The sequence below is a fragment of the Papio anubis genome, chromosome 10 (assembly GCF_008728515.1).
Source record: "Papio anubis isolate 15944 chromosome 10, Panubis1.0, whole genome shotgun sequence".
Lineage (NCBI taxonomy): Eukaryota > Metazoa > Chordata > Mammalia > Primates > Cercopithecidae > Papio > Papio anubis.
Window position 1 is genome coordinate 70,731,733 of NC_044985.1, and position 23,345 is coordinate 70,755,077.

The 23,345-nt window shown below is 39.3% G+C and overlaps 1 pseudogene; it reads right to left on the reverse strand.

The window, feature by feature from the left end:
* Positions 1–1,202: 1,202 nt before the first annotated feature.
* Positions 1,203–6,104, reverse strand: LOC101019206 (annotated as a pseudogene).
* Between the last annotated feature and the right edge of the window lie 17,241 nt (positions 6,105–23,345).

Genomic DNA, 23,345 nt, shown 5'->3' on the forward strand with positions numbered 1-23,345 from the left:
AAGACTGTGGAGTCTGTAGGATCATCTCTTTCATTCCTTATATAGTTAATTTGTGTTTTCATTTATTTCAAAATATTTTCCAAGTTCCCACTCTACTACTTGTTTGACTTATGGTTTGTTTAATTTTCAAATATTTAGGTGCTTTACAGATTTTTTTTTCTGTTACTCGTGTTTGGAAAGTATAATGTATAATATATACAAAATATAATTTGATTTTTTCTGAACTTTTTGAGGTGTTTTATGGTCTATGTTGGTGAATGTTCTATGTGCACTTGAGGAGACTATGCATTCTGCCATTAGTGGGCAAGAGTGTTTTACAAATGTCAATTAGGTCAAGTTGGTTGATAGTGTTGTTCATGCCTTCTGTGTCCTTACTGATTTTCTATCTACTTGCTCTGTCATGTCCATTACATGTACATACACTGGAACCTTTCTAGAAATGTTATAAAATTTGCTTTCAAAAGTCATATATATTTTAATAAAATGAGAGGAGAAAAATATTAAATTAGATTTATTCAGATACCCAACCATTTCTTTTGCTTTATCCTCATTCCTAAGGTTACAAGTTTCCCTTTGTTATAATTTCCCGTAAGTCTTGTTTGAGTTTAAACTATTTTTCTGAACTTGTTGAATTTTTTCTGTAAATTTATGTCTTTCACTGAACTTGGAAGTTTTTCATCCACTACATCTTCAAATATTTTTCTTCACCAATCATTTTTTCCCTTTATTTCATAGATGCCAATGACACAATTACTAGGTTTTTTGAATACTGTTATTATATTATCTATAGGCCCTAGAGGCTCTGGTCATTTTCATTTTCAATCTTTTTCTCTCTGTTATTTAGACTAGACAATTTTTATTGATCAATTTTTAAAGTTTACTGACTTTTTCCTCTGTTATCTCTATTCTTTTATTGAACCGTCTAGGGAATTTAAAAATTTCAGATGTTGTATTTTTTATTTTTTAAATGTCCAATTTTTCCCTTTTCTTTTTCCAGTAGTTTCTATTGCTCTGTTAAGAACATCTTTATTTCCATTAATTTCAAGAGCATTCACCTTTGCCTCATGGAGCATGGTTATAATAGCTACAATAAAGTCTTTATTCCAACATCTGGATCATCTTAGATTTGACATTTGTTGATAGTTGTTTCTCTGGAAAGCAGGTCCAACTTTTTTTTTTTTTTTTTTTTTTTTTTTTTTTTTGTTATTGTGTGTTGAGCAATTTTGCATTACATCTTCAAAATTTTGAGTAATGTGTTGTGAGACTCTGCCTCTTGTTAAAATCCTCTGAAGATGTTTTGTTTATTAATAAATCAAATTAGGTTCAGACCATGAGTTCTATCTTGCCTTACACTGGTGCTAGTTCGAATGTCAGTTCAGGGTTTAAAGTCTTTATTGTGTTATCTGAAACAGTCAGGGATTAGTGTAAGACTTTGGAGCTGATTCACAGATCAATTCTTAAAGCTTTTGCTATGCTTCTTTGGATGTGTTCCATACAGGCAGAGTTTGGGGGCACACCAGGGAATTTTGTTCTTCACTGCTTATTTATTTTATTTTATTTTATTTTATTTTATTTTTTATTTTTATTATTTTCTTTGGAGGCGATGAGACTTGCTTGATTTGTTCTTATTATTTAATACACAATGACACAACTGTGATTCCAAGGTATGTAAAGTGTGCCTTCTACTGCAGCTGAGGAGAGGGCAGGAATGGTATACCTGGGGATGGTGTGAGTCAGGAATGACAGGGAGGCGAGGAGGCCATGATCAGGGCAGCCTCCTCCCCAGGGCCAGGGACAGGGGAGTGGCCTGAGGAGCAGGGCCCAAGGGTAGCCTAGGGCGGGGGAAGTGGGTGGAGACCTCCTGTTGGGTTAGGTCAAGAGCTCAGAAGTGCCATATGGCTGAGGGGGTAGTGGCCCGGGAAGGACCAGAGGCAGGGCCAGGAGAACACCATTTCCTGGGGGGCTGGGGGCAGGGAGGTGCCCTACAGAAGAAGCCAGGAGGGACCTCCTGCCCCTGGGGTGGGGGCTGGGCTGGAGCAGGCTGCAGCAAGACCTGAAGCATGCACAGGGCCTGAGAGCCTGGCTGGCTGGGCTGGTGTGTGTGTGTGTTGGGGGGTTCCCAGGGCAGCCTGGCCCAGAGAGCAGTCCAGTGTCTGCAGACGGTGCCCAGCGAGAGGCCGCAGACCCCTCAGAACCTCCCCTCCTCTCTCCCTGGAAAGGAACTGGGGAACCTATAGTGCAAATCTGTGGATCACTCAGTTACAGAGGGAGGCTGTGCCCAAAAGTGGACACTGGGGTGCACCCCCTCCACCACCTTGGCCTCCACGACTGTCCTCAGTACAGCCGCTTCTCAAAAGAGTGCAGGCTGTGGATGCCACCCTTGATCTGGGCCGACGTGGTCTGCTTCTCAAACTTCAGCTCTCCTGAGTACATCAAGGATTGAAAGACAGGCTGCGGCCGGATATCCTGGCAACTGTGTTGAATGCCCGCTATGAGATAGGACACGAACTTATGAATGGACCTTTTGTCCTGGATGGAGCCCAAGACACATTGCGGGATCTTCACATTATTCCCCTCACCAAAGTATCATTTCTGGCTGCTGCTGCTCTTCTCCATGGCATCCAGTGAGTCCATGCCCCGGTACTTCTTGAGCCGCACCCCGTCTGAGAAGAAGTACTCGCTGGGGGCCTCTGTGGTGGCGGCCAGCAGGGATCCCATAATCACTGTGGAAGCTCCAAGGGCCAGGGCCTTGACCATGTGCCCTATGGTCTGGATGCCGCCATTGGCTATGATGGGCACACTAAAGCACAGGGCATACTCGGCCACCTTGTACACAGCAGTGCCCTGGGGCCAAGGGCAGGCCATCACTTCCTGGGTGATGCAGATGGAGCCGCAGCCCATGCCTATGCGCAGCCCGTCCACACCAGCGTCAATCAGGTTTTTGGCCTGGGCTGCTGTCATTCCAATCACCTGGAGGTGGGGGTACTTCTGTTGGATGTAATGCACCATGGCAATCTGATACACCAAGTTCCCTTGGGAGGAGTCCAAGACTATGATGTCTACGCCCGCCTGAGTGAGCAGGTCTGGGGGGTATTTGTCATCCTCAGGGGTGCCCACAGCTGCCCTGCACAGTAGCTGCTTGTGGGAATCCTTGGAGGCCAGAGGTTAGTCTTGGTTCTTCTTCAGGTCTGTGCAGGCGGTGATGGCCACCGGCTCATGGCTATCATTGACGAAAGACAGCTTCCCTTTCTTGCTATGCTGCAGGATCTCATTTGCCTCTTTCAACATAAAGCCTGCTGGAGCCAACACCAGCTCCTTCCTTGGCATCACCACCTCACTGAGGAGGTTGGTGTGGTCCTTCTCAGCAAGAAAGTTGATGTCTCTGGAGGTGATGATGCCCACCAGCTTGCTGCCCATGGTGCCTGTCCCCCTGATGGGGATGCCTGAGAAACCTTGCCACATCTTGGCCTCCAGCACATCACCCAGAGTGTGCAAGGGGCTCAGCGCCACGGGGTCCGTGATGAAGCCTTGTTCAAACTTCTTGACCTTCCGCCACTCGTTGGCCTGGAACTCTGGGGTGCAGTTGTGGTGAATGAAACCAATACCTCCCATCAGAGCCATTGCGATGGCTATGTTGGCCTGTCACAGTGTCCATGGAGGAAGGAGATTAGCGGCATCTTCAGCGTGATCTTCCGGGTCAGGGCTGAGGTCGGGTCCGCCTCATCAGCCACGAAGTCTATGAATCCTGGGAGAATCAGGAAGTCGTTGCAGGTGAGGCGCTCAGCGCTGGCAAAGAGCTGCTGCGCGGTGAGGCAGTCCTCGGGCACGTAGCCGTTGCCGCTCATGATCAGGTAGGCCGCCATGCTGCCGCGAGACCCCGCGACATCCGCGCGTGCCGCCGCTGCTGCCGCCACCACTGCTGCTGCTGCCCCTGCACTGCGGCGACGCTGCCGCTGCGAGCCGCGCGGGCCCGCTTCTCTCTCCCTCTCTCTCTCTCTTTTTAAAAAATAATTTTCTCTCACAGAGTCTGCCTCCCAGGGGTCCCTTTTTCCAGTCCCTCTGGCCAAGAGTCTTCTGTCTAAGTCTTCCACACAGTGGCACAGTTCTGTGTTATTAGATATACCCGGGGGATGAAGTAATGAAAGAAAAGACAGAAAATAAAAATGGGAATTCCTTCTACGGTCTTTAAACACAGAGGCCCCTAGAGGCCCATTTGCATGCTTCCTCTGTCCAGAAAGATGGATTTCTAGGGCTTACATTCATGCTGCTGCCTCTACATGCACTGAAGCTGGTCAGTGAAGCTGGCCTTGGGGCAGAGGGAGAGAAAAACACATTGGGATTTCACCTTCAACCTCCACTTTCCACCTCTTAGAGTCCCAGTTTCATAGTACTCTGACAGAAAACCAGAGTTTTCTCAAAGTTTTTGGGGTCTGTTCCCATCACATTGTTCCCTGATTTGGCCCATCCTTAAGTCAAGACCAGATGATCTTGAAGGAAAAATATCATAGGAAACTCACTATTGGCATACTGGTCATTTTTTTTCTTGAGTTTTGATGTCTCTCATCAACCTTCTTGCTATTATTTTGTTTCAGAATCATCCTCATTTAAGTGTTTTAGTATTTTGTCCTGAATTTTTAATTGTAATGAGTGAAAGAGAAGGATTCTAGCAGGCTTATTTCATCTTGGCTGGCACCTGAAGTCCATCCATAGGATATATTTTAAAATTGTTCATGTACTTGGCCACAAAGACAGTCTCTAAGAGTTGGTAACACAAAAAACATGTTCTCTGAAAACATTGCAATAAAATTAGTAAATAATGCCAAAATGTACTTTTCCAAATATTTTATAGCTTAAAGCAGAAATTGTATTGCAAATTATAGACTATTTAGATCTGAAAAACAAGAGAAGCACAACTGATAGACTACAACAAAAAGTATACTCACGGGAAAAATGTTAACCTTAAATGTCTGTAGTAGGACAAAACAATTGGAAAATTATTAGCTAAATATTTAACTGAGGAACGTTTAAGTGAAGAAGTTAGGAAAATAGTAAATCTTAAGAAGGTAGAAAGAAGTAATAACAACAGAAATAAAGGAATTTAGAAAACCAAGCCACAATAGGGAGATTCAGCATAGAATAAAGTTTATTATCCTTATTAAAAATTTGCAATTTGTGACACATTAAAATAAATTCGAGATAGATTAAAGACCCCAATATGAGAAAAATTTTATAAAGATTTTGGAGGGAAATACAGGAGAATCCCATATTTTAAAGAGGATGATCATAAGCACAAAACTTCAAAGGAAATTAGTGATAACCTTGACCTTATTAAAATGCAAAGCCCTATAATACAGGATACATTGAAGAAAGTTAATAAAAAATAATAATTGAAGAAAAGCAATTTATGACATTTGTAGCAACAAAATATTGGTATCTTACTATAGTAAAAAAGTCTTCTGAAAATGAATAAGCTTAAGACAAGTTACCTAATTGAAAATTGGGTAAATCAAACAAACTGAAGATTCTATTTAAAAAAGAAGCTGGGAAGATAAACAGCTGAAAAGGTCTTTAATCTGAATAGTTGAGAGAGTATGCTCATGGGTTTGAAAATGGAATACCATTTCACAGTTACCACTGGCAGGCCTCTGACCACTAAAACGTCAACAATAATCAGCTTTTGGAGGTGTGGAGAAACAGTCTCTCATACGCTCTCAGTGGCTATGTAAATTAGTCAACTACTTTGGAAAAACACTTGGATAATATCAAGGAAAGTGGACTGAGTATAGTACATATCCCAGAGATTTCACTTCTAGGTGGATGCTCTATTCTTTTACATGTACATAAGAAAACATGTACAAGATTATTCCTTGTAGCACTGTTATTAAAAGAAAAAAGTGGGATACCATCTAAATATTTATCAACAAAGAAATAAGTAGTTTATCATATATTTAGTAGACTACCATCTGGCAGTTAAATTAAATGAACTGGATCTACATGAATCATATTTGGTACATTTTGAAACCATAAAGTTAAATTAAAAATTAATTGCCAGGCATGGTGGCTCATGCCTGTAATCCCAGCACTTTGGGAGGCCAAGGCAGGTGGATCACTTAAGCTTAGGAGTTCAAGACCAGCCTGGGCAACATGGCGAAATCCCATCTCTCCAAAAATTAGCTGGGCAGGGTGGTGCACACCTGTAGTCCCAGCAACTTGAAAGACTGAGGTGGGAGGATCACTTGAGTCTGAGAGGGGGAGGTTGTGCTGAGCTGAGATCGCGCTACTACATTTCTGCCTGGGTGACAGAGTAAGAGATTGTCTGAAATAAATAAATAAATAAATAAATAAATAAATAAATAAATAAATAAAATAAAATAAATAATTGGGCCGAGCGTGATGGCTCATGCCTGTAATCCCAGCACTTTGGGATATCCCGGCCCGCGGGATCGTGGAAGCAGGCCCTGGAGGAGGGAGTGGGAATTTGGGGGACAAGAGACACGAGAAATGGAGACAAGACAGTGCTCTGATCAAGTCTCGTTTAATGGCGGTAATGCAATGCCTTATATACACTTGGAGGGGAAGGGGTTGGGCCAGAGGCGGAGATGATCTCATCGCGGAGGGCGTGACCAAGTAGGTATTGGTTTCTCTGGTCGAAGGTCATGTTGCACCTGCGCTGTCAGTTGGTAATTTTCCCGGAGCGGGATGGTGCCTGCGCTACAAAGTAACAATTTTCGCCGCGCGGGGGAAAAACAGGTGAAGAAAAAACAGGAAGAGCGCCATCTTTTATGAGGTATTGATACAAAAGAGAAACAACAAATCTAGGGAGGAGGTAGAAGGTGGAAAGGAATAGAGCTCGGGCGTTTAATCATTAATTATTATTTGCTATGGCCGGGGCGCGCAGCTCCGGACATTGGGAGGCTGAGGCGGGTGGATCAGGAGGTCAGGAGATCCAGACCAGCCTGGCCAGTATGGTGAAACCCCATCTCTACTAAAAATACAGAAATTTGCCCTGCATGGTGGTGTGTGCCTGTAGTCCCAGCTATACTGGGGAGGCTGAGGCAGAAGGATAACTTGAACCCAGGAGGTGGAGGTTGCAGTGAGCTGAGTTGCAGCCACTGCACTCCAGCCTGGGCGACAGAGCAAGACTCGGTCTCAAAATAAATAAATAAATACATACATAAATACATAAATACATACATACATAATTGAGCTGCAAATATCTATTCATACAAAATTAAAAATAATGTAAAATGATCCCTATAATTTTGCTGGCAAAATTTTATGTGGTTAAGAGCAATAAAAATCAAGATAGGAAGGATATATATTCTATCAAGATATTAGTCATGTCTGGAAAGGGAGGGTGTCAGGTAGAAGGGGATGAGTAATTCAGATAAAAGGACTGGAGAAGGAAGTGAGAGGGGTTTTCTCTGTATCTGTCATTTTTCATTTTTTTTCCCAAAAATTTCTGAAACAGTTAAAAATTTAACATTTGTTAGATCTGAGTGTTAGGTATAAACTTATTTTTAAGTGTTTGAAAGATTTCATAATGAAGAAAAAATGTAAAAATTAATTAACAGAAGAAGATATAACCACTTTGTTTTCTGTGCTGAGTGATGCACAGCTGTATTAGCTGTAGTGTTGAGCAGCAGAGCTTCACATTTCTGCTGACTTTACATGTGAACTTGAGCTGAGCCTCACAGAGGGAATGTGTAAGCTGGAGAAGTCAAAGTCAAGCGAGAGGGAGGATACTGCTATGACTAATTATTATTATTTTTTTAAGTAACCACAAGATTCTCCACACAAACTCATGTAACTATGAGCCTGTTTTAGAAACTGACATATTTTGCTATTATTTTTTATATTCCTTTTCTCCTCTGGAAAAGGAGGAAAGTGTTGGCAAAGTGTATTTTGGTGAAACTGCTGTTCTTTGTTTACTTGAAAGCCATATGCTAATATATAGTCATAGGGAATAGTGTTGTTTTCTCTTCCAGAATTAGTTTATCTGGTATAATTTAAGGTATATAACCCAGGGAAGATATTGGTGATGAATTTAAATCTTTGGATTTTTCTCATTTCTCTGTGTACGTTCGATTTTGAGAGTTTTAAAAATTTAGTGCTAAATTGCACTGACTACTACTACAGAATAAAATTGTAGTTTTTGCCAGGTAATCTCTTCCTCTCACCCCTGATACCACACATGCATACACACACACAGTTTTTTTCCCATCAATTTTTGTTTCATTTTAAATAAAATTAAGGGATTATTTATAAAAATTAGGCACACATTAGCAATTCAGATCAATTTAAAAAGTTAAAATGGTTTTATATGTCAACCTGAAGCAATGACTTTAAAAAGTAGTATAATTTCATTATATGACAATATTAAATAATTCCTCTGGTTGTGAGAAGCAAAGTTAGTGTTAGCTGGTGCCATGATTCATTTTATGTGTCAACTTGGCTAGGCTATAGTGTCCCGTTGTTTGGTCAAACAGCAATCTAGACATTTTTGTGAAGGTAGTTTTTAGATGTGATTGATAGCTAATTAGTAGACTTTGGGTACAGCAGATTACTCTCCAAAATGTGGATGGGCCTCATCCCATTAGTTGAGGCCTTAAGAGCAAAGACAGTGATTTCCCAAAGAAGGAATTCTTCTCTAGTCTATAATATAGAAATCCTGCCTGGGTTTCCAGCCTGTGGTCCTGTGGAACTTGGACTCAAGACTGCAACAGCAACTCTCATTCAATTATACCTTCTGGTCTGGCCTATGTGGTTTGTACTTGCCAGTCCAAACAATTGCATGTTACAATTCCTTAAAATCAATCAATTTCTGTGCGTCTTTCTCTGCTTCTCTGTCTTTATCTATAGACATGAATATATCTATAAAGATATCTATCTATCTATCTATCTATCTATCTATCTATCTATCTATCTATCATCTATCTAGCTATATCTAGATACATAGACACCTCTCTCAATCTCTTCCCCCTCCTTCATTTTATTAGTTCTGTTTTTTTCTGGAGAACCCTAATATAGTTAGCTATTAGACAGTTGAAATTAGTCATCATCAATATTAGAATTTTCCAACTATTGTAACACATTCTAGGTATACAAACTTTTGCAAACACCTGCGACAGTTTTTCTTCCCACAGGACAAATGAGCTTGTTTGGGAATACGCAGGGGGTTGCAATCACAAGCAGCCTATGATGCATCATAGGCATACCCTTGGGGTAGAAGATTCTTCATCTTCATGTAAAGATGACTATGTAAGCAGCCTTGAAAAAAGGTGCATAGGTTATTATAGGAGTTGGTGCTTGTTCATGGATAGAAACAGCCTTGCTAGGTAAGTATTCTTGTGCAGATGGCTATTTTGGAACACTGGTCTTGAGGAATGTCATATGGTAAGTCCTGTTACAGTCATTTGTGCATAATAGCTCCTCCTTATGCTTCCTGCCTCCATTTTGTTAGGGTTTTGACAGGAGTCACTCCATTTTGATACTGGCAACTTTCACAGGCTCAACTCTGAATACAACAAGGACAAGAGGGGATTTAGGGCCAAGGAGCAGAGTAAAGGGGTCAGTGGATGAAATTACTAAGAGGAGACATTAAGGTTAGGGAGATTCTTGCTGAATTGCCCTAACAGGATTCTTGGTAAAGGCAGACCAAGATGATAAGATAGCAAGGATAGGGAACAAGGAATTTAACCAGATACAGACGGTGATCAGGGTGGGAGGATGACAGCAGAAGTTTTTGCTAAAACTGGGCTGGGAAGGCTTAGTTGACAAGAGGCCTCAGAGAAGTCTGACTAAAGTTTGGTCAAGGAGAGTTTCTGTCATGTTTAACGGATCTGAATTCTCAAATGCCTGTCTTAATGTAACCTGTAACCCAGGTAACCATATTTAAGTGGACACTTCTGATTTTGATAAGCGTTAAATAGTTGTGAGGTCTGTTAGGCCTGTCCCATATCTTTGACACCTGCTTCTTTCCTGTAAAGGCCAAGAGGGAGGTTAGGCATCAACACAGCCCTAGGGCTGCTCTGGCTTTATTTCAAGAGTTTACAGCTATTCTGGAGGCTGAGGTAGGAGGAACGCTTAGGCCTAGGAGTTCGAGGCTTCAGTGAGTTGTGATTACATCACTGCACTCCAGCCAGAGTGAGAGAGCGAGACCCTGTCTCACACAAACAAAGAGTTTAAATTGCTGTAAGACTGGTGAAGAGACCATCTCCATACATGCTTGGGGCACATGCTCATTCAGCCCCACTCGGTGCTTCTGAACAAAGCTGCCCTTTCCACTCTTGCCTCAGCCTCCTAGTATGCATGCCATCCCCTTCCCCTCTCTGCACACAAACCTCTCTGCACACTCCCCTCTCTGCACACACTCCCCTCTCTGTCCCATCCAGGCCCAGTGTACCCCAATAAAGGGGTTATGCTCCCTGTGCATCTGGGCTTGCATCAGAATCATGTCTAGGACAGTTTTTTTTTTTTTTTTTTTTTTAATGCCAAAAATAATTGAACTCCATTTACTGCACTGACTGGAAAACAGTTGCCCGTATTTGGGATTCGAAGTACACAAGCAATTGCTAGGGTCAAGACTGAATCCCTCTATGTGACTCTCTCCCTGTAGCTTTCCACCCTCCAATGACAAGGAGCCAAGAGGAGGCCCTGTGTCCAGAAGGATGTCCTGATGAAACAGCTGTAAGGAACACAAACATGTAGTAGCATATATAAGACTGTTTTACAGAGTTGGAAGGGACAGGAAAACAGAAAAGTGAAGAGGAAAGTGAGTCTTTGGTATGCTGGCTGTTAATCATCAACATAGTAAGAGAGAAACAATTTTCTAATCTCTGTAGGACCTGGACATAAAATAGTGTGGCTTCTACACATGGATAATTCAGTCTGTGTGTACTGAAGTAGGAGTGAAAAAAAAAAAAAGCTTTGAACCCACTGTAGGAAGAAGGAGGATGTTAGCAACTCCACCCTTTCCTCTGCCTTGTGCTTAAATCTTTCTTTGTGTTCTATTGTGTGATCTGGACACTTGGGAGATAATTTTTTGTGGAAAGAGCAACTAGGCAACTAGGATGTTTGCAGAGAGGAGTTGAGAGGGGAGTTGAATAATTACAAATTTTAAATGGCAGACACATGACTTCCTTGGGTTTCCTACACACCCAGTTCTGCCAATAAATAGATGAGATCAGTTTTCTCATCTGTGAAATAAAGGAGTTGGATGTCTTCACTAGATGATCTCTACAGTCCCTGGCAGTTTAAAAATTTTATGAAAAAGTACAATGCAGAGAAAAAACAGTTAAGGTCTCTTATTCTCTTCTCAACCACAGGACAACCAGATTTACGATTTGGTTTGTTATTTCCATATGAAAAGTGGTTGTTACCCGAAGAAAGAAAAGAAAGAGTTTATTTTATAAACTAAATATACAAAGCACTACTGAAAATAGACTGTGGATACAGTCAGAAGTTTAATAACAGTACTTACCTGTAGTTTTAGCTTTTCAGAAATAAAGCAAAGTTCATATTAGTTAAAAGAGATCCTGGCAAAATATTTAATCTTAAATGGGGGAATATTAAAAATTGTTTTAAGTTGTACTTTATGCCTGTACTATTTTTGAAAACTATTTTTTATGAGACTTATTTTTTCATCTTTAAAATTGGAATAATGATTTCCGAATTAGGTACTTATAAACTTTAAATGAAGTATTATATGTGAAACTCCCTAATATATCCAATGCTGACTCTTAGCTTGCAAACAGTCTTCCTTTCTTCTTTGGTATTCCTCATCTTGATGATCTGTTCATCAATATTTCTCTGTTGCCAAGCTGGAAAGCTAGAGTGACTATAAATCAATGCTTTTCAAGCTGTGGTGATGTGATCAATTTATGCAGAAAATATTTTAAAATAGAAACAATGGAATACAAAAAATTAGAGACCATTGCAAATACAATGGTACAGATTGCAATAATACTTAGCAAAGGTATGTATTATTTTGTAAAACTTTGATGATTAAAGAGTATGTTTGTGTATGGGGAGGCTTGGGGAGGGAAGTTCTTTTGATACAGAATGCATTTCCTTTTACCATAAAAAATGTCTGAGAAACACTATCCTAAGATATGCTGTCTCTCACCTATGTGCAATTGTTCTCCAGCTTATCAATTTTATCTTCTGAAGAAGCTTTGGATCTGTACCCCTTCCTATTTTCTGCCATTGACTTAGTGTAAGCCTTAATAATTTTAGTTTCCTTGTCATCAAAATTTTTCACACTCCAAACTGCTACTCAAGATCTTCCTAATAAAATTTATATCTAAACAGGTGAACCCTACAGACAGATGCTATTTTTAGAGTGAAGGGTCAGTGTTTAATAACCATCACATGTATGGGGGGCATTTCAAATATACGGTTGTAAAATAAATTAATACCTCAGACACTTCCTGAGTTCCCCTCATGCCTTTCTCAGTTTCAAATTTTGTTTCAGCCTCAGCCTGTGGAACAGTTAGATCCTTGCAGAATTCTGTAACTCTCTGCAATGACAATTACTCATCTCTAGTATGCATCCTTTGCTGATTGTCTAGCTGACTTAGTACAGGGCAGTAGAGCAGAATCATCTTTCAAAACTATAAGTCAGACCACTTCACTCCTCAGTCTAAGCCCTTCAGTGGCTTCCACTTGCTGGCTCCACTCCAAGTCCACTTCCTGACGCTGGCCTACAGGTCCCCATATGATTGATTCCTCATGTCCTTATCTCTTATTTATCAGCTCACCCTTCTCTCTCCCTTGATCACCATTCCCCTGTTGCAGATATTGCCTCTGTATTTTTGTTATTATTGTTCTGGATTGAGACTTGAAAATGAACCCATGTCTGACTCAGGATGAGAATATTTGGGAAGGGAGAAGCTGAGTCTTCCTTACTCCTGTGATTTTTCACAGTCAATGGATGGGGTCAGGCCCCCTCAGTGGGTTAGGATTTAGTCAACTGATTGAGTATGTGTTCAGCTGTCTGGGAGTGAGATAGGTAGTGTAAAGGTATCCTCATAGGCATCCTCCCAAACTCATCTGATGATAAGCTGATTCCTGCAAACGACATACCTTATCAGATAGGACTCTGTTGTCAATAAAGTTAATGTAGAATAGTGGCTGAAGGCTGAAGAACAGAATAACAGCTAAGGGAAAAATAAAGATTCAGAACTCAACAAGCAGTGAAATGTTTATTTACAACCCTGGCTTGGGGGTACATAATCTCAACTCAGATAATTAAATGTTATGAAAAAAGATCATAATAACAATAATTGATCTGAGGTAACAAATATACTCCTGGCTGTGGTTAGAATGTTTTTGTCCCCTCCAAAATTCATGTTGAAACTTAATCCCCAATGCAGCAGTATTAAGAGGTGTGGCCTTTAGGAGATGATTAAGTCATAAGGGCTCTGCCCTCGTGAATGATTTAATGCTTTTATAAAAGGGCTGAAGGGATCTAACTCAATCCCTTTTTTGCCCTTTCATCCCTTCTGCCATGTGAGGAAGCAGTGTTCATGGCTCCATCTTGGAAGCAGAGACTGAGCCCTCACTAGACACCAAACCTGCTGGTGCCTTGTTATTAAAGTTCCCAGCCTTCAGAACTGTGAGAAATAAATTTCCATTATTTATAACATACCTATTCTTAGGTATTTTCTCATAGCAGATCAAAGTAAGACATTCCTTTTGGTCAGGTAAGCATAAACACTTAAATTTAGGGGGAAAAAAGTAAATATTTGATGAAGTCGAATATTCTCATAAAATCTCTCTCTCTCTCTCTCTCTCTCTCTCTCTATATATATATATATATATATATATATATTTTTTTTTTTTACGAAGTCTTGTTCTGTCGCCAGGCTGGAATGCTGTGGCAGGATCTCGGCTCCCTACAAACTCCGACTCCCTGGTTCAGGCGATTCTCCTGTCTCAGCTTCCCGAGTAGCTGGAATTACAGCTGGAATTACAGCTGGAATTACGACGCCCAGCTAATTCGCCCAACATGGGGTTTCACCGTGTTGGCCAGGATGGTCTTGATCTCCTGACCTCGTGATCTGCCTGCCTTGGTCTACCAAAGTGCTGGGATTACAGGTATGAGCCACTGCGCCCGGCCCAATATTTTGGTTTTTTTTTTTTTTTTGAGACGGAGTCTCGCGCTGTGTCACCCAGACTGGAGTGCAGTGGCACGATCTCGGCTCACTGCAAGCTCCGCCTCCCAGGTTCACGCCATTCTCCTGCCTCAGCCTCCGAGTAGCTGGGACTACAGGCGCCCGCCACCACGCCCGGCTAGTTTTTTTGTATTTTTAGTAGAGACGGAGTTTCACCATGTTAGCCAGGATGGTCTCGATCTCCTGACCTCGTGATCCACCCGCCTCGGCCTCCCAAAGTGCTGGGATTACAGGCTTGAGCCACTGCGCCCGGCTATTTTGGTTTTTAAACATTTAAAATAATGATGATAATGAGAATATACGCTGATTAAGATATATGAACTATTTGACAGAGTATAAAAGATCAGAAACACAGACATATTGGCTTTGTCAAAATTTTAATTTGAAATGTGTAGGAGAATTTTATTTGTATATTTAAGAAAAACTGATTTACAGTTTTATATTTACAGTTTTTATATTTTTATATTTACAGTTTTTATATTTACAGTTTTTATATTTATATTTGGTTCATTCGATTTACGAAAGTTGCTTAAACACCTAGCAGTAATTTGCTAGTTAGTCATTTATATTAGTTTTCTAAGTTGCTGTAATAAAGGACCACAGACGGACAGCTTAAACAACAGAAATGTATTGTTTCACAGTTCTGGAGTCGAGCAGTCGCAGTCAAGTTGTTGGCCAGGTTGGTTCCTTCTGAGGGCTCTCATGGAGACTCTGTCCCATGTCTTTCTCCAAGCTTCTGGTGGTTTTCTGGCAATCTTTAGTCTTGTCCCTTGACTTGAAGAAGCATCACCTTGATTTCTGCCTCTTCCTTCACATGTTATTATTTCTGTGTGTGTTCTTATATCCAAATTTTCCCATTTTATAAAGACATCAAATTGGATTAGAAACCCACCCTACTCCTATATAACCTTATTTTAACTAAGTATGTCTGCAGTGACCCTACCTCCAAATAATTTTGCATTCTGAGGTGCTGGGAATTTCTTCAACATATGAATTTCTGAAAGACACAATTAAACCCATAATAGTGTTTGTTTGACTTCTCAGAAGTTTGAATTGTTTAAAAATATCAGCTATTTTTTTAAATGATAGAGTAAATTTTGCCATTTTTATTTTAAATAGACAAGATTTTAAAAATTTGCATTGACATGAAAAATTTAGATTAAAGATTTTAAATTTTAATTAATGAGGTAAAACACAGGCAGTTTTGTGTTTTTTGGTTCTTGTTTTTGGACAAAAGATATATTATGCAAACACTAAGTTAAAAATCTTCCAGTGGTGGACACACGACTGAGGCCTGACTATTCAGCAGAATCCACTTCCCTAGCCGCAATGATTCGTTCAGTGAGGCACGTGTGACCCAAGTCAGTCTAACAAGAGCTAATTTCAGGACTTCCTTGTGCAACTGAAAATAGGGGTTCCCTGTTCTCCTGGGGTTGCTGTCAATAAGAATAGTGTGAACCTGGAGCTGTCAGGGGTCACTATTCAGAATCTGAAAATGAGGCTAATACAAAGGAAAGTGGACCCAAGAAATGAAGAGACTCATGGTCCAAGTGATATAAGTTGAGCTCCCAGACACTGCTAACACAGGCAGTTTTAAATTTTGCTTTCCACACTTACATCTTCCTAGGTATCAAACACTCAACCAACACTGTTTACCATTCCAAGGCCAGCTGAACATAATACTGTATGCCACGACCTTGGTCACCAATAATTCTTTATGTGCATTCTACTTGTACCTAAAAAATAAAAAACATACTGAGACTTCTAGTTCATTCCATAAAAATCTGAATCAGTGTGGGTTTATTTTTATTTTGTGACTAGACCTAATTGGAATAGAAAACTAAGCTAGCTTGAACTAGCTTATTTTCACATTGGAGACCAGAATCTAGAAATTAGACTTTTGCCATTATTATGACATTAAAACAATCTGGAGTAAATTGCCTTCAAATATACAGAGTTGATAAAGTCAATTTTGGCACAGTTTATATTATAGGACTGATATAACCATTCTGATTTCCCTGTGTACGAAATACACAAAGATTAATGTTTTTCAAAAAGTTATATAATTTTTCTTTAATAGTTTTTATATATTAGGTGTAAACATTTATTATACCATTTTATAAGCAGATGTTCTAAAGTAAACAGACTAATCTGATTAAAAACCATATGCCTAGATTGATGTTATCTCATTAGAATGTTTAAATGTATTTTGTGTCTATTCGATAGAAAATAGAATACTGATACGGTTTGGCTCTGTGTCCCCACCCAAATCTCATCTTGTAGCTCCCATAATTCCGACATGTGAATTGTGGGAGGGACCTGATGGGAGATAATTGAATCATGGATCCTTCCTGTGCTGTTTTTGTGATAAGTCTCATGAGATCTGATGGTTTTTTAAAATGGGAATTTCCCTGCACAAGCTCTCTCTCTTGTCTGCTGCCATGTGAGATGTGCCTTTCACCTTCTGCCATGATTGTGAGGCCTCCACAGCTACATGGAACTGTAAGTCCATTAAACCTCTTTCTTTTGTAAATTGCCCAGTCTCGAATATGTCTTTATCAGCAGTGTGAAAATGGACTAATAAAAATACTAAAACTTGGTTCCTAGTGTCTTCACTTATTACCTTAACCATAAAAAAAAATGTAACTGCAGTACTGAATTACTGCAATGTTTTCACACTAAAAAGCCCCCACAGACCCTTCATCTTTAATGTTATTTGCAAGAACAAAAGAAAATTAAGTACCAAAACCAAGTAAGTTAACTAAATTTTAATATTAAATATACCTTTTCAAACCTTTTAAAGTGTATTATTGAATATACTTTTTCAAATATTAGTATTAAATATAGCATTTTAAACCTGACATACTCTTCCCTGGTATATATGTGTATGTAGAAGGAGGTAACATAGCCATTGTCTCTTTATCTGTCTCCTCAGGCTGAAAATCAATGAATTTGTTTAAATTGTTGAGTAGATTATTATGGCAGCAGAGGTTTATTTTTATTTTTAAAAAATTTGTATGATTGAAATGTGAAGACATCTATCTCCTTGTTTGGAAAGATAAGAATAGGGTCCAGGGGGAACATCTGTTAGTTTGAGTTGTTGATCTGAGAAACTATAAAGGTTTGTGTTCGTCAGAATCAATATTACGGTAGTTATGGAAACAGGGAGATCACTGTGAGCTAAGGCCTTAGGGAGCTCTGTAAACCAGAAGGAAGAACACAGAAGCTGAGGGCTAACATGTTCTGAATTTGATGCATGTAATTCTAAGAATTTTTTTAGAGTACACTACAATAATCGTTACTACATGTAAACATATAGCACAACTTCCATGGGAAGAGAGTTTTGTCAGATTTTGTAAAATCTATTCTTTTTTAACTACATTTTTTTTTTTTTTTACCTTCTATTTCGTTCAACGTTTTGCTCAGTAAACTTTGCTGTACAATTGTCCCTGAAATGCAGTTCTTATTTGCTCAGCAAACTAGATTCTTGCGATCTATCCTGGAGAAGTTATTCAAGTAAGTTGTCCAGTTCCATAACTTTTCAAGGTTTATTTTAAATCTCTATTGTGTGGCAAAGCAAGACAGAACCCGCCACACCCCCCGAAAACCCTGAGTCATTAAGAATAAAATTCAGTCTTTCTAGGTCCTTCCTGATCTCAATTAATTTCTTAAGAATTGATTTAGTTCCCATTTTAGGGCTCTTCTCCCTAGAATTTTGTAGCCCAAGGCTCCATTGTAACATGTTTGAAACTTATAAATAAAAATATTGTTCAACTCAGGGTTAGGATGAATGATTCTGGGTCAGCTAGGTAACTATCTAAGTATGTCTTCAGTGAAATCTAAAGATGGTAATGAAAATATTGATCTATTGTCTTTATAATAATTCGAAATTTTTAGGACTGAAGGTTTTAAAAATTCTAAAAATTTAAAGATAAAAAGTAAAAGCACGAGTAGACCATAAATGAAAATTTCATTATCGTAAAACTTGCTACTGTTTGAGGCAGAATTCTTCAGAGTCTCTTTATCACAGCAATTTTATTGGGTATAATTATCTCAATTTAACATGGGAGAGGCCTGAAACCTAGAAAAGTGATAGAATCTGACAAAAACATATAGTTGTTTGAAGGGAAGACTCAGAGTTTGAATTTACTTATCATTTCAAAGTCCCATTGTTTCCAATACACCATGCTGTCCCCCAGGGGCAGTATTTAAAATGAGAAAATATCATTCCTTATCCCCTTGATATACTGAGTGAGTGACCATTTGTTTAAAAAGAGAACGTATCCAAAGCAAATACAACGAAGATTTCTTTCCTTTTCTGTTTTTTCAGCTGATGTAAAGTTTTGATGTTAAAACTAAAAATGAAGTTTTCATTAAATAGAAAACTTCTCAGCAGAGAAGCAAGTGTTTTTCAAGGAAATCTAATTTATTTATTTTTCATTAATAGGGTACACTAACTAAAAATGTGGTCTTCATTTTTTCCCGTTTTCTTCTGCCGAACATTGATGGGGTGAAGTTAAAAGAACAAAATAAAAGAAACCAAACCAAACCAAACCATAAACAATTGGTTTTTATAAACTGTAAGCAATGGAGGGCATAAAAACTTAAATTTACCTTTCAGGTAAATCTTATCTTTGGATAACTGTCCTGAGCCCATTCAGTTACAGAAATGTACAGGAATTGGACAACCATTGCTTGTGGAAAAAGCTTGAAGTAAGTCAGATGCATATATATTTTACTATAAAAGCTAAGAGTTCTGATGACTCTTGTTAAGTGCATATTTCAGGGAGTTTCTTTAGGAAAATATATATTTTGTACGGTTTTAATTATTTCTGTATGTGTGCAGAGATGAAGGTGTTATTTTGCAGTTTGAGGGATAGGCTAGAATTAGTCTGAGTTAGAATAGCTGAGGTTCTTTATAGAAATTTTATCACAACTATTATCCAATATGCAAAAACAGGTTTATTGCCACACTACTCTGCTTATATAAATTTCTTAGACAAAATATTTACATTGCATAGCTAAACCCATTTTGTGGCTAGTATATTGAAGATGGACAGCCACTCTACTGGTCAACACATTAGGTAAGACATAAACAGAAAAGTGAGTATGAGGTCAACTCTAGATCATGGAATTTCTCAGAACAGCTGGTGATAAGCTGTACCTCCATTTGTAGCTGAGATTTTATGCCACAATCTTCTCAAGCAGTTTTCATATTCTAGGTGGATCTTTTAGTACCTAGTAAGTAACTGTTAGAGGTATCCTTACTCTAGGGGTAGGACAAATGGCTTGTGCCAGGGATAAATCCTTAAATTTGGACTCAGATGCTGCTGGCTAGCCACATATCTTTTAATAAAGCACTGTATTTCTAAATATGCTGTGAGCTAAGGCCTTAGGGAGCTCTGTAACTTAAGTGTACTCTTAAGTTACTTAAGTGCACTCTTAAGTGTACTCTTGTCACCTAAATACTTATTAACTGAGGCAACCTGTGGCTCACAAGTGAATAGGAGCTGAGACAGAAATCTCTGTGAAGGTCAAACCCTCATGACATCATGCTTTAAGAGGAAACTATAAAAATGGATTTGGACTGGATTTGGCATTTCTTAATGTGTACAGGACTACTGATACCCTTGTTCACAGTATTATTTAAAACCAAATTATCTAGAATAAACTGATAGATGATTATGTTCAGATGTAAATTTTATCTGAGCAAGACGGCAAAGGCACACCCAACTTCTTGGTTTTCCCAAAGGTAGAATGTGACATTTTTAAATATCCTGTGAAGTGGCTTACTTTGAATTGGGAAAATAATGAGAAGGGAGAATTTAAACGACAGGTTTTTTTTTTTTTTTTTTCCCTCTAAGAGTGTGCCTAGAATTTGTATTATGGGCACATTTATGCTATGTTTAATCTCCTGATCATGGGCTTGAGCTTGGTATATGAAAGTAGGGACTGTATTTGTTTTATTCACTGTTCATTATACTGACCTCCATATTATCTGACATATATGCGTTTCCTCCCCCAAGAAAACCTTTTATTGAGATATAATTTACATATCAATAAAATATACAGATTGTTAAGAGTGTAGTTTAATGGGTTTTATCACATTTATACATCTGTGTAACCACCACCCCAGTCAAGATACAGAACATTTCCATCACTCAAGAAACTATCTCCATGCCTCTTTCCAATCAACATCTTCCCTTGCCCACCAGGAAACTACACTTCTAATGTCTTTTACTTTGACTTAGTTTTGCTATAATAGTGATATATTGTATATTCCTGTGGTAATCTTCTTTTATTCAGCATAATGCTTTTGAGATTCATCTACCTTATTGTTACATCCTTGGGTGTTCTCTTTTATTGTTGAGTAGCACTAGAATATATGAATCCACAATGTTTTTATCCATTCACTTGCAGGAGACTTTAGGATGTTTCCAATTTGAGGTTATAAATAATATTGTTTCTATAAGCATTCTTGTACAAGTATTATTGCAAAAGTATGTTTTTATTTCTATTTGATAAATACGTAGGAGCAAAATTGCTACATAATTTGGGTAGGTGTATGTTTAACTTTATAACAAACTTCTAAATATTTTCCCAAAATGATTATTTTATAATATCACTCAGCCAAGTATGAGGGTTCCAGTTGCCCCACATTTTCACCAAAAATGTATATTAAGTTTTTAAAATTTGAGGGCTTGGTGAGGTGTCATGTCAGTAATCCCAGCATTTGGGGAGGCCAAGGAAGGAGGATTGCTTGAGCCCAAGAGTTTGAAACCAGTCTGGGCAGCATAACAAGACCATATCTCCATTTCTTTTAATTAGTTAGGCATGTCTGCATATGCATATAACCTAGCTACTCCGGAGACTGAGGCAGGAGGATAGTTGAGCCTAGGAGTTCAAGACTGCCATGAGCTATGATTGTCACTGCACTCCAGCCTGAGCAACAGATTGAGATCCTGTCTCAAAAAAAAAAAAAATTAGTCATCTTTGAAGATGTGAACTATCTCATTGTGGTTTTGATTTACATTTCCCTAATGAATAATGATATTTTTTCCCTATGTGACAAAATATCGAGCAATGAAAAATGATATTGAGCATATTTCATATGTCTATTGATCATTCATATATCTTTCTTTGTGAAATGTCTGTTAAGGGTTTACCCACTTACAAAATTAGGTTGTTTGACTTTTTAATTATTGAATTATAGAAGCTTCTAAAATATATTTTAGACAAGTTCCTTTGTCATATGTCTATATTGCATGTTTTCTCCCACTTTGTGATAGATCTTCTTATTTTCTTAATAGTATTTTCTACTGAATACAAATATCTAATTTTGATAAAGCATAATTTATAATTTTTCTTCAACAGTTATGATTTTTAATAAGGCTTTGCCTGCCCATATTTACAAATATATTCTATATTTTCTTTGAAATTTGTTATAGTTTTAGCCACTTAGTTTAGATGTATGACCCATTTCAAATTAATTTTTGTGTATGGTGTGAGTAGGGGTCAAATCTATCATAAGTAGACAGAAAGGTAGAAAAGGAATGCCTTTACAGAAATTTAAGACATAAACACAACCCATAAGTTCTAAAAACAATCATATGTGGTAACAATTTAAGTTCTTTAGGTTGTTTTGGATTCCTTTATAGTAGAGTGTTCAGTAAAATCTTATTCATGTTACAAAACAAGGGACAGTGGCTCTTGTAATGTCTTAAGAAAGAACTGAAATAAATCAGCCTGAGTCACTCCAGTTCTTAAGTACAAGAGGAAGAAAATTTCAAGGATTCTTAAAAACATTTGGGGAGAGGCTTTGAGATGGCTTGCCTCCTCTGCAAAGAAGATCCAAAACAATGAGTTTATAATAACACTTTGCATAGAGATTTGAAGAGAGAACACTAGAATTCAACAGAGAAGTGAAGGGAAACAGCTAAGACATAGGAGAGGGAAGTGAGGCAGCTGTCCCAGCTGGGATTGGCAATGTATTAGTCCATTTTCACACTGCTATAAAGAACTTCCTGAGACTGGGTAATTTCTAAAGGAAAAAGGTTTAATTGATCACAGTTCTGCATGGCTGGGGAGGAACTTAAAATCATGGTGGAAGGGGAAGCAGGCACTGTCTGCACAGGTGCCAGGAGAAAGACAGGGTGTGAAGGAGGAACTGTCAAACACTTATAAAACCATCAGATCTTATGAGAATTCACTCACTATCACGAGAACAGCATGGGGGAAACTGCTCTCATCATTCAATCACCTTCCTCCCTCAACAGGTGGGGATTATAATTCGAGATGAGATTTGGGTAGGGACACAGAGCCAAACCATATCAGGCAAGGAACCCAAAGAGGTTCTCCAATGCGGGGAAAGAGTAAGTGAGAGATTTCCCCAGTGGTCCTAGTGCTTGAGCATGCTGCCTGGGTGACTGGAGATTACTGTGTCCCATCTGTTGCTCTAGCGCACATGTGGACCATCAGAATGCCTGACAAAAGACCCAGTCCTACTTCTGCCAGTTCCCAAGAGTGCCATCCAGGAACCTGGAGGTTGCCTTGTCCCATCTGTCACCTCAGGAGCATACATGCACTATCAGGATGTCTGGCAAAAGACTCACTCCTCCCTCTGCACTCCTCACTACCTGCTGCTGGTGCCCAGGCATGCTGTTTGGGGGCCTAAAGATCACCTCACACCACCCACCACAGTCTGTGTCTCTGTGTACCACTGGGGGGCCTGAAGACAGGCCCACTCTACATGGTACCACCTTCCCAATGACTGCACGGTGCCCTGGGAGCCAGGAAATCACTCTGCCCCATTGATATCTCTGGGTATGCACATAAACCATAAGAATATCTAACAGTAGGCCCAGAATGCTTGCCACTGGCACCCAAGCATGCTCACTGGAGGCCTGGGGATCACCCTGCCCTACCACCACATTCCTATGCCCGTATATATTATCAAGGGGCCTAAAGACAGACGTGTACCACCTGGCACTTCACCCAGTGTCCAAGTGTATCATCTGAGGGTCTTGAAATCACCATGCTCCACCCATTACCATCAGCATCTGTTCACTTCTCCCAGGAATTTGGGGACTGGCTTGCCCAGCCTATTGCTGCCACTACTAGTACCAGCATATGCCACCTGGAAACCTAAGGGTTGTGCTGCCACTGCTA